Source organism: Pituophis catenifer, unplaced genomic scaffold, assembly GCF_029215685.1.
Source record: "Pituophis catenifer annectens isolate HBS135680 unplaced genomic scaffold, rPitCat1.0.hap2 SCAF_2, whole genome shotgun sequence".
Taxonomy (NCBI): Eukaryota; Metazoa; Chordata; class Lepidosauria; order Squamata; family Colubridae; genus Pituophis; species Pituophis catenifer.
In genome coordinates, this window is record NW_027256882.1 from 98,958,493 (window position 1) to 98,971,430 (window position 12,938).

The window sequence follows — 12,938 nt, forward strand, 5'->3', positions numbered from 1 at the left end:
TTCTTTTTCACTCAATGTGGTACAGGCAAGCCAAAAGGTTAGACAACCATGATTTAACCTTTGATATGGGTTTTATTCTTCTCCTTGGCATAAATCTAAAATATTTTGGGTCTTGGTGTATTGCTTTCACATTTTCACCACCATGAAACAATTATTACATCATATACTAATTCAATATAATCTTAATTCTGGCCCTCACTTATAGATGTATGTTTTATAAGTGTATTTTGAACTTTATTTTGTTTATCATTTATTAAGATAGAACATATATATTCATATTCATTCATAGAAGTTCTCTTATACTGGTCTGTCATCACAATCAGTTGAATTGATCGACCAACATGAAAAAATCAGTATTTAAATGTTATTGTTTTCATGTTAGGGATGAAAGAATGCATGTATATACTTATTTAGAAAAATTATATAATTGCCTATCTTACAGTATATCTTATATGATAACGTAAGACATGAAATTCTAGGCAGCTCGCATTGTAGTCCAATAAAACAATAAATAAGACCAAACAAACCATACAGCAACATCATATATCCTACCACAGCACCACAACTTTCCAACAACTCAATATACATTTGCTGGACTCAATTCCATACTAATACGTTTCTTTTAGAACATATCCTCTACCAATTGGGGATAGCATGTTTGGGACTACTGAAATATGCCAATCAGAAATGTGAAAGAAGAAGAAAAGCTGTTGTAGTGCTTGTTATTGGTCACCTCTTCCTTCCCCAATGCTGAAGCTTGCAATTAAAACCAATTATGAGTCTAGAGAAAGAAAATTGAAGAGTGATGAAAGGTTCTAAATGTGTGACACAATTTAATATCAAGAGTGTAATTTGGGAAGAAATGGATTGGAAGAAAAGGAAACGAGTACAAATCCTGTATGAAGATTATAAGAGGATCTATTAATTTCCACATAGGAAAGAGAATATGAAAGCTCTTTAAAACAGAGTAGAAATAATAATGTACTATAGAAGTCGATGCGGTTACAATAATCAAAAGTATGAAAAAGGTTTGATAAAATGAAAAAGGCTGTGGAAGAGAAAAAATGTATATAATAGAATGATTGTAGCAAAAGATGAAATTGAGAGAAAGCTAGTACAAACTACACAGAAAAGGTGTGTATAGAATGCAATCAAGGAAAAGAAAAAGAAAGGAAAAGAAAATTGTTAAAATTAAAAGTAAGAAAATGCAGATATTTTCATATAAATTAAAAATAAATTGGGAAGTATGAAAAAGGTTCATTCATTTTCATTTCATTTATTAAATTTTTATACCGGTACGGAGGTTCGGGATCAGTTGTATCCCTGGGGGTAGCTCATTCCAGAGGGCGGATGCCCCCACAGAGAAGGCTCTTCCCCTGGGGGTCGCCAGCCGACATTGCCTGACCGACGGCACCCTGAGGAGACTCTCTCTGTGAGAGTGTATTGGCCAGTGGGAGGTTATCGGTGGCAGAAGGTGGTCTCGTAAATAACCGGGCCCTAAGCCATGGAGCGCTTTGAAAATGAGAACCAATACCTTGAAGCGCACCCGAAAGACCACAGGAAGCCAATGCAGCTCCCCATGGCGTGGGAGCGCCATGTCGCCCCCATAAGTACCCGCGCGGCTGCATTCTGCACCAGCTGGAGCCTCCAGGTGCTCCTCAAGGGGAGCCCCATGTAGAGAGCATTGCAGTAGTCCAGGCGGGAAGTGACGAGGGCATGAGTGACCGTGCATAAGGAGTCCCGATCCAGAAAGGGGCGCAATTGGCGTATCAGGCAAACCTGATATAAAGCCCCCCTGGCCACAGCCGTCATATGCTCTTCTAAAGACAGCCGTGCATCTAGGAGGACGCCCAAGTTACGCCCCCTCTTCGTGGGGGCCAATGTCTTGCCCCCAATAGTCAGCGATGGCACCAGCTGGCTATATCGAGACGCCGGCAACCACAGCCACTCAGTCTTGGAAGGGTTGAGTCGGAGCCTGAGTCAGAGTCAGAGGTTAAAGTGGATTATTCTCTGCAATATCTGGATCCTACCTAATTAAAATGAAATCTGAACAAAATGATACAGATTTAGGAATTAATAACGCAATGAGCACTTGATATGATTCGTACACAGCACTTTTTCACACAGTTCTCATGGGGGCTCTAGGTTGGGGAAGGGGAAAAAAATTCTGAAATGTACAATTGGAATACTGCACTTGCTTTATTATTAAAATGTTGGAGAAACCTATTTGGATTGAATGTAATAACATTTTTTACACAGGAGAACATTGCTGGGGGAATTCTATCCATTTTAAATGTTAAATGTAAAAAAACTATCCAAAATAGTGTCGATAATTATATTTTTGTTTAATCTTATTAATACAGTAATGACTTGTTTAGTGTATCACAGGGTCTGTTGAATGTCTTGCTCAATGTTCCCTAAAATATGGAACCTAAATAGTTCCAGATGTTTTGATTACTTCATTTCAAAGCTCATTAGAAAAATTTGTATACAGTATATGTTACATGAAACTAGAACTAGAAAATATTGATCTACATATAACTGTAAATACCTATAAGCCACTTCTTGTTTATCTTGATAATATGTTCTGCTGAATCCATTGCCTCTTTTGTTAAAAATTGCATGTTCTGATTTTTTTTCATATAAAATTATTGCTCAAGTTTTGTCACCAAGAGGGTCTTGGCTGCTACTTTCAAAGTTAAACCTATGAGGATTTGCATCTTCTGAAGATTCTCATCTCAAAGGTATATATCCCTAAAATTACTCCCAACCCAGTACCTCACATATGTTGTTCTGCAACTCCTACCACTGTAGTTAGTTTGGAATACCAAATTACAATGTGTGTGTATGTAGACAAAGTAACTGAGATCAAAGTTCACCACTACACAGAAGATGATTGGCGTTATTAATGAAGTAGCTTTATATAGCAACCCCATAAGTTTTGTGGGAGGTTAAAAAAAAAGATACAGCCTTAAAGATAACAGCATAGAATAATTGGGGGGGGGGGTTCAAAATAAGACATAACATATTCTAGGACATATTTGTTAGTCAAAAACAAAATCTCACGTCATTTTATCTTGTATCTTATTTTTCATCTTTTACCAAAATTGTGCAGCTTGTGTATGAGTAAACATACATAGGATGCAATAAGCAGAAAAAAGCTGGTGTAATAATAATGTGAGAATGAATGAGAGAGAAAAATCTTAACAAGAACAGATACATAAGATTAGAGAGTCTGCTGGTTTCACTTCAGTGTTGTGTTTGCTCTCTTACATTCTGATTACTGTCTAGCGTTCCCAACCTCAAGGCTAGATTTAGAGATGAGGAAGCCCTAGGTTTAAGTGAAGCTGTAGAAGCTTTATTGGCAAATACTAACAGAAAATAAAATTATGTAACATCTGAACTTGGCAAGAATGTCCTGAAGATTCATAACAACTCTGATAAAGTGGGGAGCCCTCTTTGAACAGAAAGTGTGAATGCGCACAGAAACCAAGTATATCGTAATCTAGTAACAAGAATCGTGAGTCATACAGGAGTGCTTAATTTATGGAGATACTTGTATACTGTATGAAATTATAATGAAAGGATAACAAATAAAAACAACGGACATTTTAAGAGGCTCCTTCAGATTGTGAGACTCTAGGCTACAGTGTAGTCCTTAGTTTATGCCTAAATCCAGACAATCCAGTTTTCTTTAGCTTTGCTTGGATTACCATTTCTACCCAGCTCAGAGAAGAGGTCCCTGTTTTCTACATGTATGAGATCTATAGTTTCACTAGGAGTAGAGTATGAGTTTTGACTCTCCTAAAACAGCAACGTTGCTCCTTCCACCATTTTCTGCTTTTTGCTGTAGATTTGAAGATGTATATTTAAAGCTTCGCATGCTATTATGAGTGATCTGAAAGCTGTCATACCTCTTCCCTTTCTAGTGGCAGAATTTTCAGTTTCAGTTTGCATTATATAATTAAGTATAGAATTGAAATTGTTTATTGAAGTAGCACAATATACTTTACACTTTTTCTGTTGCATTTTTTCACTTTTTTTTTTAAGCACTTGCTGTGTATTTTTTAAATTAAAGGTTTATACCAAGGACTAAATATTAGGATGATAGACACTGTAATAACCAATAACCACATACATTATTGCTAAAGGTTAAATGCTGGACTCTCAAAAGGTAAAGGCCTATTAACTGGTGGGTTAGGAGCAATTATTGGTTCACAAATAAATGGTCTCTCAACTCCAAAATTAATTAAGCTAATTGCGCTAGATTTGAAATCTAAAGATATCTGAAGTACATATCACAATACTCAATTAAATATATTTTTGCATAACTTCATAGATATATGTAGTTGACCAGATTAGAAAAGGAAAACACAATTGGGAGGGGTTGGGGATGTGGATGTCTTAAAGAAACTATTTTCTCCTGGATTCACTTAACAACAGAAACAGACTGAATGAATTTAAGGAGGTACAAACAAGAGTGTACATCCCAAATGTTTTTTCTATAAATCTGGATCATTGTTGAACTCCACACTGTATTTTGTATATATCACCTCACAGTAAAGATGTACTATATATTTGTCTAGTTCCATGAATAGAGGTAAACATCCAAATGCCATCTTTTGTAACACTTCATCAGAGAGATTCCAGTGTGTGCCACTAGAGGCTACTGTTTTCCTTTTCACAAAAACAAGCATCTTTGCTCACTTCATTATTTATTGTTAAACCAGTCAATACAGAAAAAAACTGTAACAGATTTTGTTTCATTGTAAAAGAAATCCAAGGGTGAGAAATGTGAATTTAAATTAAGAACTTATCCTGATTTTTATTTTCTGACTGATGAGCCGTAGTCATTGTAAAGTTTGATAATAATGTTTTCCTAAGATTGTTCTCATGCAGTATTTTAAAAATGTCTTTAAAATGTGAAAGTTGTCATTTCACTTCATTTTCAGCTACTGGACCCTGCAGGTCATTGTAGTGTATTAGAATATGTAAAATAGAAAAATTAATTAGGGCATTAAAATAAAGAGTTAAGTTTAGATTGGATACTTTCTACAAAAGGATGTTTAACACTGCACAGTGGTTAAGCAGAGTTCTATTATGGTTTAAAGATGTAGAAAGTCTCCAATCTGGTCCTGAAAGGCTGCCTCGTAAGTAGAGAATAGCTTGAATTACATAAACAAATGAACTGACAATATAAAAAAGTATATTTTCACATGAAATACAAAACAAACTGTTTGCCACAATAAAGCTTAATGTAATGACAGTGGAGCCATTGGTTACTTGACTAAGTAAAATCATCAGTGCACTGTTGCATGCTGATGATGTTACCTAGTTGGGTAATAAAACAGCAACATACATTTTATTCTACTGACAATTGAATATAATAATAACAGTTTGTTAGCCTGGTGATAATGTTTTTGCTAAAGTTTATATGGAAATGATATTTTTCATGGTACAGTATTTTGATTATATGTTGATGCAGTGCCTTGAATAGAGATAAATCTGGAAGTCCTCTAGGGTAATGATAAAATATCTGCATTTATGGGCTATTAACTTCAATCAGATCAGATCAAGTCTATGTGATATCGAGGCTTATTCACAGAAGATCAAGACTGTATTCTGTTAAAAAAAATTGGACTGCTTTTGCTTCTGAACTTTGGAAATATTTTGGAGGAGACTGCAGAGCACAAAACCAAAACTGCGTCATGATTTGTGAATAAGACAAGAACTGTCGCAATTGCATTATTTCCATAGCAACCTGGCTATAATAAAGCAAACAGATTTTAAGAAAACTAACAAAGTTAACTGTTTAGAAACAATTGCATCAATGAAAGATAGTAATGATTAATAATAAAAGAAAGAATATCTGTTAACCTGCCGATGATTCCTATTTGCTGGGAATGTTAAATATGTAGTGTTAAGAACAAATTAATGAGTTTCCAGGATTTATACTCTGCACAACTAGGACAGAAATGAAATTATGAAATTCAGCAGTTACATTAGTGAAAACTTTAAAAACCTCCAAATGTCTAGGCAAATGTTGTTAGTAGCAAAGTCGTGTCCGATCCATCGCGACCCCATGGACAACGTTCTTCCAGGCCTTCCTATCCTCTACCATCCTCTGGAGTCCATTTAAACTCACGTCTACTGCTTCAGTGACTATCCAGCCACCTCATTCTCTGTCGTCCCCTTCTTCTTTTGCCCTCAGTCTTTCCCAGCATTAGGCTCTTCTCCAGTGAGTCTAGGCAAATAGTAACCTTTAATTTGAAGCCAAAGATATTATGAGAGCAAAGCCTCAACTCTCACAATGACATAGTATATATTTCCCAAAAATTCTATGTACAGAGGAGGAGGAGGAGGAAGATGGTCCAGCTTTGAAATTCAGATAGAACACATGCATATCTGGAAGAAGCAGAGAATAACTTAAGTATAGTCATATTTACTTTATTCAGATAGTTTTTAGTAAACAACTTCTATTATTTTTTTCCAAATTTATAACAAATTAAATCCTAACCAGTGTTGTTTTTACATTTCAGGTTATTGTGCTTCATAAAATCTGGTTGGTACAAAAGCATGTGGAGCATATAGTAAAACTAAGGATCCCTCAGCTCCAAATATAGGTAGTCCTTGATTTACGACCACAATTGAGCCCAAAATTTCAGGTGAGACATTTGTTAAGTGGGTTTTGCCCCATTTTATGACCTTTTTTGCCACAGTTGTGAAGTGAATCACTGCAGTTGTTAGGTTAGTAACATGATTGTTAAGTGAATCTGGTTTTCCCGTTGACTTTGCTTGTCGGAAGGTCACAAAAGATGATCACATGAGGGCACAGCAGTGGTCATAAATATGAACCAGTTGCCAAGCATCTGAATTTTTATCAGGAGACGCTGCAAAGGTCATAACTCTAAAAAACAGTCATAAGTCACTTTTTCAATGCTGTTGAAACATTGAACGGTCACTAAATGAACAGTTGTAAGTCAAGGACTATCTGTATGCTCAGATTGAATTGGCCAACATTGGCTTAATCATAAGAATCATTCTGATCCTCTACCTGCTTCCACTTTGGGAGAAATCGTGGAATTCAATACTTAACTTCCTTCTTTAGGTTTATGTAAATATTCAATCCCCACCACCACCTCTCCTGCCTCTGCCCACTGTGCCTCTGAAAAAACAGAATTTGGGCTAGAAACTTTTTTAAGGTCATGTATCAAAACAGTAATTCTATCTGCCCTGCCTTGGAGAATGAAAATCTGTTCTGAATTACACACTTTACCTCAGGATCCAAGACTCAACTAAATCCAAAACACAGCTGTAATTCAAATGTTTTTTGACCTGAGTAGTAATAAAAAATTGGGAGATATTTAGCAAAAAAGCATTTCCCTCAGCTAAATAGCAAGAACAAAATATGTTTGTTTTGAAAGCAATCTTCCTCTTTTTCCTTGCAATTAATTTCCATGCAATTTGTAATAAAATTTGTTCCTTGAGAAAATCATATTTAAAACCTATAGTTGGTAGTATCCTTTAGAATACATATGTAATGTTTCTTGGGCAATAGCCAGTGATGGGATTCAGCCAGTTCGCACCACTTCGGGAGAGCTGGTTGTTAACTTTCTGAACAGTTTGACAAACTGGTTGTTGGAAGAAATCATTAGGGCAGAGAACTGGTTGTTAAATTACTTGAATCCCACCACTGGCAATAGCTATATGGTATTTTAGATGAGACCTATTTGTACTAGGGCTGTGCAGTATTTCAGATGGAATGAGATTGTGGAATGAGATTGAAAAATGCATATAGGGATCTAAAAATAGGTTTAATTATGAATAAAAGGCTGAGTTTTATGTCAGAGATGATAACCACTGTCATCTAAGTTGTGGGTACTTACGAAAATAGAATATGTATGTTGCATATTACACTACAGTAAATAGTGATAATGGGAATAAATTTGGGGAAAACTACACCATTCTGAGTATGATCTGGGGGAGAATTTATTCAGCTAAATGACAGGAATTGATCCATTAATGCAAACAAGTAGAGTTTTTAAAAAACGATTGAGCTATTTGGAGACCTGACAATGAATGAGAATAGTGTCTGACAAGATTTCTATTCTATTCTATTCTATTCTATTCTATTCTATTCTATTCTATTCTATTCTATTCTAAGAATTTATCTCACAATAGTACCTCTAGGTAGTGTACTATTCAATGGCAATAGAAATTTAAAATAGCTGATTGTGATTTTATGGTTTTTCATGAAAAACTGAAAAGAATTCTGAGAGAATTGGGGAGAAATACATGATTTATGAGGTTTGATAGAGTCAAGGGAAATCTTTGAAAAAGGTGGACAGGCAAGAAAATGATAGTGAAGAAAAACTAGATAAAATTAAAATGCCACCTAGAAGAGAAAATAGATTCCATTTCTACAAAATGAATGAAAAATAAGTATAAGTAAAAGTCATGTGGAAGCTGCTTAAAACAGTAAAATGTGTTAAAGAGTAACACAGAAGTATATGGAGTTTCACTAATGGTACAAAATTTATTTTTGGTGAAATGATGGGATTGTAGAATGGTTCAGATTTTTAAAAATGCATTTAAAAGTGGTAAAAAAAATTAAGATACTGTGTATAGAAGAATGTTAAAGAATGTCGTCGAACAGCAAGAAATATTTAAGATTAAAAGATGCAGAAAAAATACAGAGTGACTTTGAGTTTTAAATTTAAATAAAAAAATATTTGGAAGTGGTAAAGTGGGCTAACCATGAAGTCTCCAGCAGAGTGAGCTTAATTAGAAACAAAAGTGATGAAATTATTTGGAAAGAAAAAGGAGCTAGAAAGAACGGTTTGGAGATTTGTATGGGAATGACATTGATACATAGAAGAATATAATTCTGGCAAATGTTATAAATGTTAAAGAGGCCAAGAAAAAAATGTGAAAAAGAAATAAAAGTGCTGTCAGAATGATACAGCTGCAGAAGTAGATTTCTCACAGTATTTGTGTATTCTCTTTTGCCTTGGCATCATGTTGCTTTCTTTGCCTTGGCATCACTATTCCAAATGGGAATAGTGTGATCTGACTGTATGTATGGGTACAGTTACATAGTTTAAATATATTTGCCAATTATAGCAGTTAATTAGTTTAATTTCTCACATTGTCTTGAAAAAAAACCATATAACTCTAAGATTCTGAATGACTCCTTCATTTCTTAAAGTGACGGGTGCACAACAGGCAACCCTCCAGATATTGCTAAAACTTCTGAATTGGCATTCAGAAATAGTTGGAGGGCTGCATATTATTTATGGATCCAATAAACACAAAAATCAGCAATACCAGTAATTTCATCTGACATAGCTATTTTCTATGTGTATTAAGCTTTTTTTTTTTTTTAAATTAAGGTTGCTGTCTGATTTTCTGGGATTTCAGGACTCATATCTATAAGCTCAACTGAGGATAAAAATAACAATAAAGGAATGGCAAATCACTTACATATTCATGCCACAAATCTACATGTCCCTGTGATCACTAGAACTGAGTTCAATTCAGGGAGACTTTATTTACATATATATTTAAAACTAGACATGCTTTGTGGGAGTTTGTAGCTTTTACTTTTTTGTTGGGGGGTTGAGTTAGTCTTTTTCAAACTGAAACTCTGAGGAGAGAGAAAAGAATTAATTTGATTTAAGATGTTCACTATCAAATATTGGGAAAACAATTTCCAGCCCTGAAGAAAGCAGGAGAGGAGATCCTGGAAACGGAGCAGAAAGTATTCCTAAATAATGCCTAAGAAACTATTTGTAAGAATCTAACATGTATGGTGGTGGAGGATATGGCGTGGCTTGGAAAGACTTGTTTCAGAAACAGAAGTGGCTGTGACTGAAAGATCTCAAATTTCTCCACCAAAGGAAGGCTGGTGTGGGGAAAGGGGGAAATAGATGAGACTCCACTGACTTTCCTCCTATTAAGGGAGGGTAATGTTGTTTCAGAATGTTATGGGTCTGTTTTATATAAAATGACAGTGTAAAGCAAAAATTGAAAAATAGGCAAGCTTCCACATAGAGTTGTATGTGTTGGGAAAGTGAATTCTGAGGAATCATGGCAGTGAAAAGACAAGATTAATTGCTTTTTTAAAAAATATATTCTAAGATCTGTGGGCCAAACATGTGTCCTTAGTCACAGGGGTGTTCCTTATTTCAAGGAGGAACACATTTTGTCATTACAAATTGCTGTCTGACAGAAAGAAGCATCTGTCTCATATTACTGTATACGTTTTACTGTTTACTAAACACATAATCCTAAATAGTATTCTACATGTTAAATGATTCACAGGATTATATGCCAAGCCTCACCTGATGCTAGTCTCAGGACTCAACCCAGGAAGCAGTCGGGATCTTGTTCTCTCTTCTATAGAATTCCACTCTTTCATTATTTTTTATTTTTATTTTATTTTATTTTGAATTTGTATACCGCCCTTCTCCCTGAGGACTCAGGGCGGTGAACAGCCAAGTAAAAACATCAAGTACAAATATTAAAATACAGTTAAAATATACATATATAAATTTGGCCCCATTAATTAAAAACAATAAACAAAACACTTAAAAACACTTAAAAAATTAGGCCAGCCCGGCTTGCTGGAAAAGGAAGGTTTTAAGGGCACGGCGGAAGGCACCGAGGTCTTGGATTCTCCTTATCTCTGGAGGCAATTGATTCCAGAGGGTAGGTGCCCCCACAGAGAAGGCCCTCCCCCTGGGGGTCACCAGCCTGCACTGTTTGGCTGATGGCACCCCGAGGAGGCCCTCTCTGTGGGAGCGCACGGGTCGATGGGAGATTGTCGGTGGCAGCAGGCGGTCTCGAAGATAGCTAGGCCCTATGCCATGGAGCGCTTTAAAGGTGATAACCAGCACCTTGAAGCGCACCCGGAAGACCACTGGGAACCAGTGCAGCTCGCGCAGGAGCGGTGTTACATGGGAGCGCCAGGCTGCTCCCGTCACTACCCGCGCTGCTGCATTCTGGACCAGTTGGAGCCTCCGGGTGCTCCTCAAGGGGAGCCCCATGTAGAGAGCGTTGCAGTAGTCAAGGCGAGAGGTGACGAGGGCATGAGTGACTATGCACAGGGAATCCCGATCAAGAAAGGGCCGCAACTGGCGGATCAGGCGAACCTGACAAAAGGTCCCCCTGGTTACAGCCGTCAGATGTTCCTCCAAGGACAGCTGCCTATCCAGGAGGACTCCCAGATTGCGAGCCCTCTCTGTGGGGGCCAACGACTCGCCCCCAATAGTCAGTGATGGAGTCAACTGACTATATCGGGATGCCGGGAGCCACAGCCACTCAGTCTTGGAAGGGTTGAGCCTGAGCCTGTTCCTCCCCATCCAGATCCGCACAGCCTCCAGGCACTGGGACATCACTTCAAGGGCATCGTTGGGGTGGCCTGGGGTGGAGATGTACAGCTGGGTGTCATCAGCGTACTGGTGGTATCTCACCCCAAAGCCACGGATGATCTCGCCCAGCGGCTTCACATAAATGTTGAACAGGAGGGGCGAGAGGACCGACCCCTGAGGCACTCCACATATAAGAGGCCTTGAGGTCGACCTCTGCCCACCTGCCAACACGAACTGCGACCGGTCGGAGAGAAAGGAGGAGAACCACCGTAATACGGTGCCCCCCATCCCCAACTCTTCCAGCCGGTGCAGCATGATACCATGGTCGATGGTATCAAAAGCCGCTGAGAGGTCTAACAGGACCAGAACAGAGGAACAACCCCTGTCCCGAGCCCTCCAGAGATCATCAACCAACGCGACCAATGCCGTTTCCGTGCTGTGTCCAGGCCTGAAACCCGACTGGAACGGATCTAGATAGGATGTTTCCTCCAAGAATCGTGGAAACTGTCGCGCGACCACACTCTCAACAACCTTCGCCAGGAAGCGAAGGTTGGAGACAGGACGATAGTTGGCCAATATTGCCGGATCCAGGGACGGCTTCTTGAGGAGAGGCCTCACCACCGCTTCTTTCAAGGCGGCGGGGAAGTGACCCTCACTCAACGAAGCGTTGATAACACCCTGGAGCCAGCCTCGTGTAACCTCCCGGGAGGCCAGTACCAACCAGGAGGGACACGGGTCCAGTAAACATGTGGCCGCACTAAGTCTCCCCAAAATCCTGTCCACATCATCCGGAGTCACAGCATCAAACTCCTCCCAGATAACATTCTCAAGACTATTCCTCGTCACCCTGCCCTGATCTACCCAGTCAGAGTCCAAATCCCCCCGGATCTGAGCGATTTTGTCATACAGGTATTGTCCGAAATCCTCCGCCCTGCCTTCCAAGGGATCCTCCCGCGCTCCCGGATGGAGCAGGGAGCGGGTTACCCTGAACAGGGCGGCCGGACGATTCCCTGATGACGCAATAGAGGCGGAAAAGTAGTTAAACTTTGCCGTCTTTATCGCCACTAGGTAGGTCTTAATTAGCCACAACAATTTGCATTGCATTGGAAAATGTACTTAGATAACAATATAGTACAAATAGGAAATTCCTGGTAAAATATTGTATTATTCAAAAGCTAACTAGGTGTTCTCAATTAGGTGTTATGTGGAATATACAGTATGTGAAGTTGCCTTAGCTGATTTTTTTTTAAATGCGCTGTTCATAGGCGATGCTGCTCTTAATTTATTAATTGAGAATATGGTTTTGGAAATGTCAACAAAAACTAGGCTCTCTGTAGGCATAGTTCAAAGAACCCATTATTCCTGGAAAGCCTTATGATTGGGTTCCTGGAAGGTTAGCTTCTTGCTCAGATCTTGTGGCCGATGTCTTTTTCCATCAAAAGCTATGGAAGAAAAGTGTCTCAGCTGTGACAGTACCTGTGAAAGCCTTTCCCATAAGTTATTTCAGGGTGCCAATTGGTCAAAGATATTTTTATTTATTAAACTGTAATCTAGATATTTTGACCA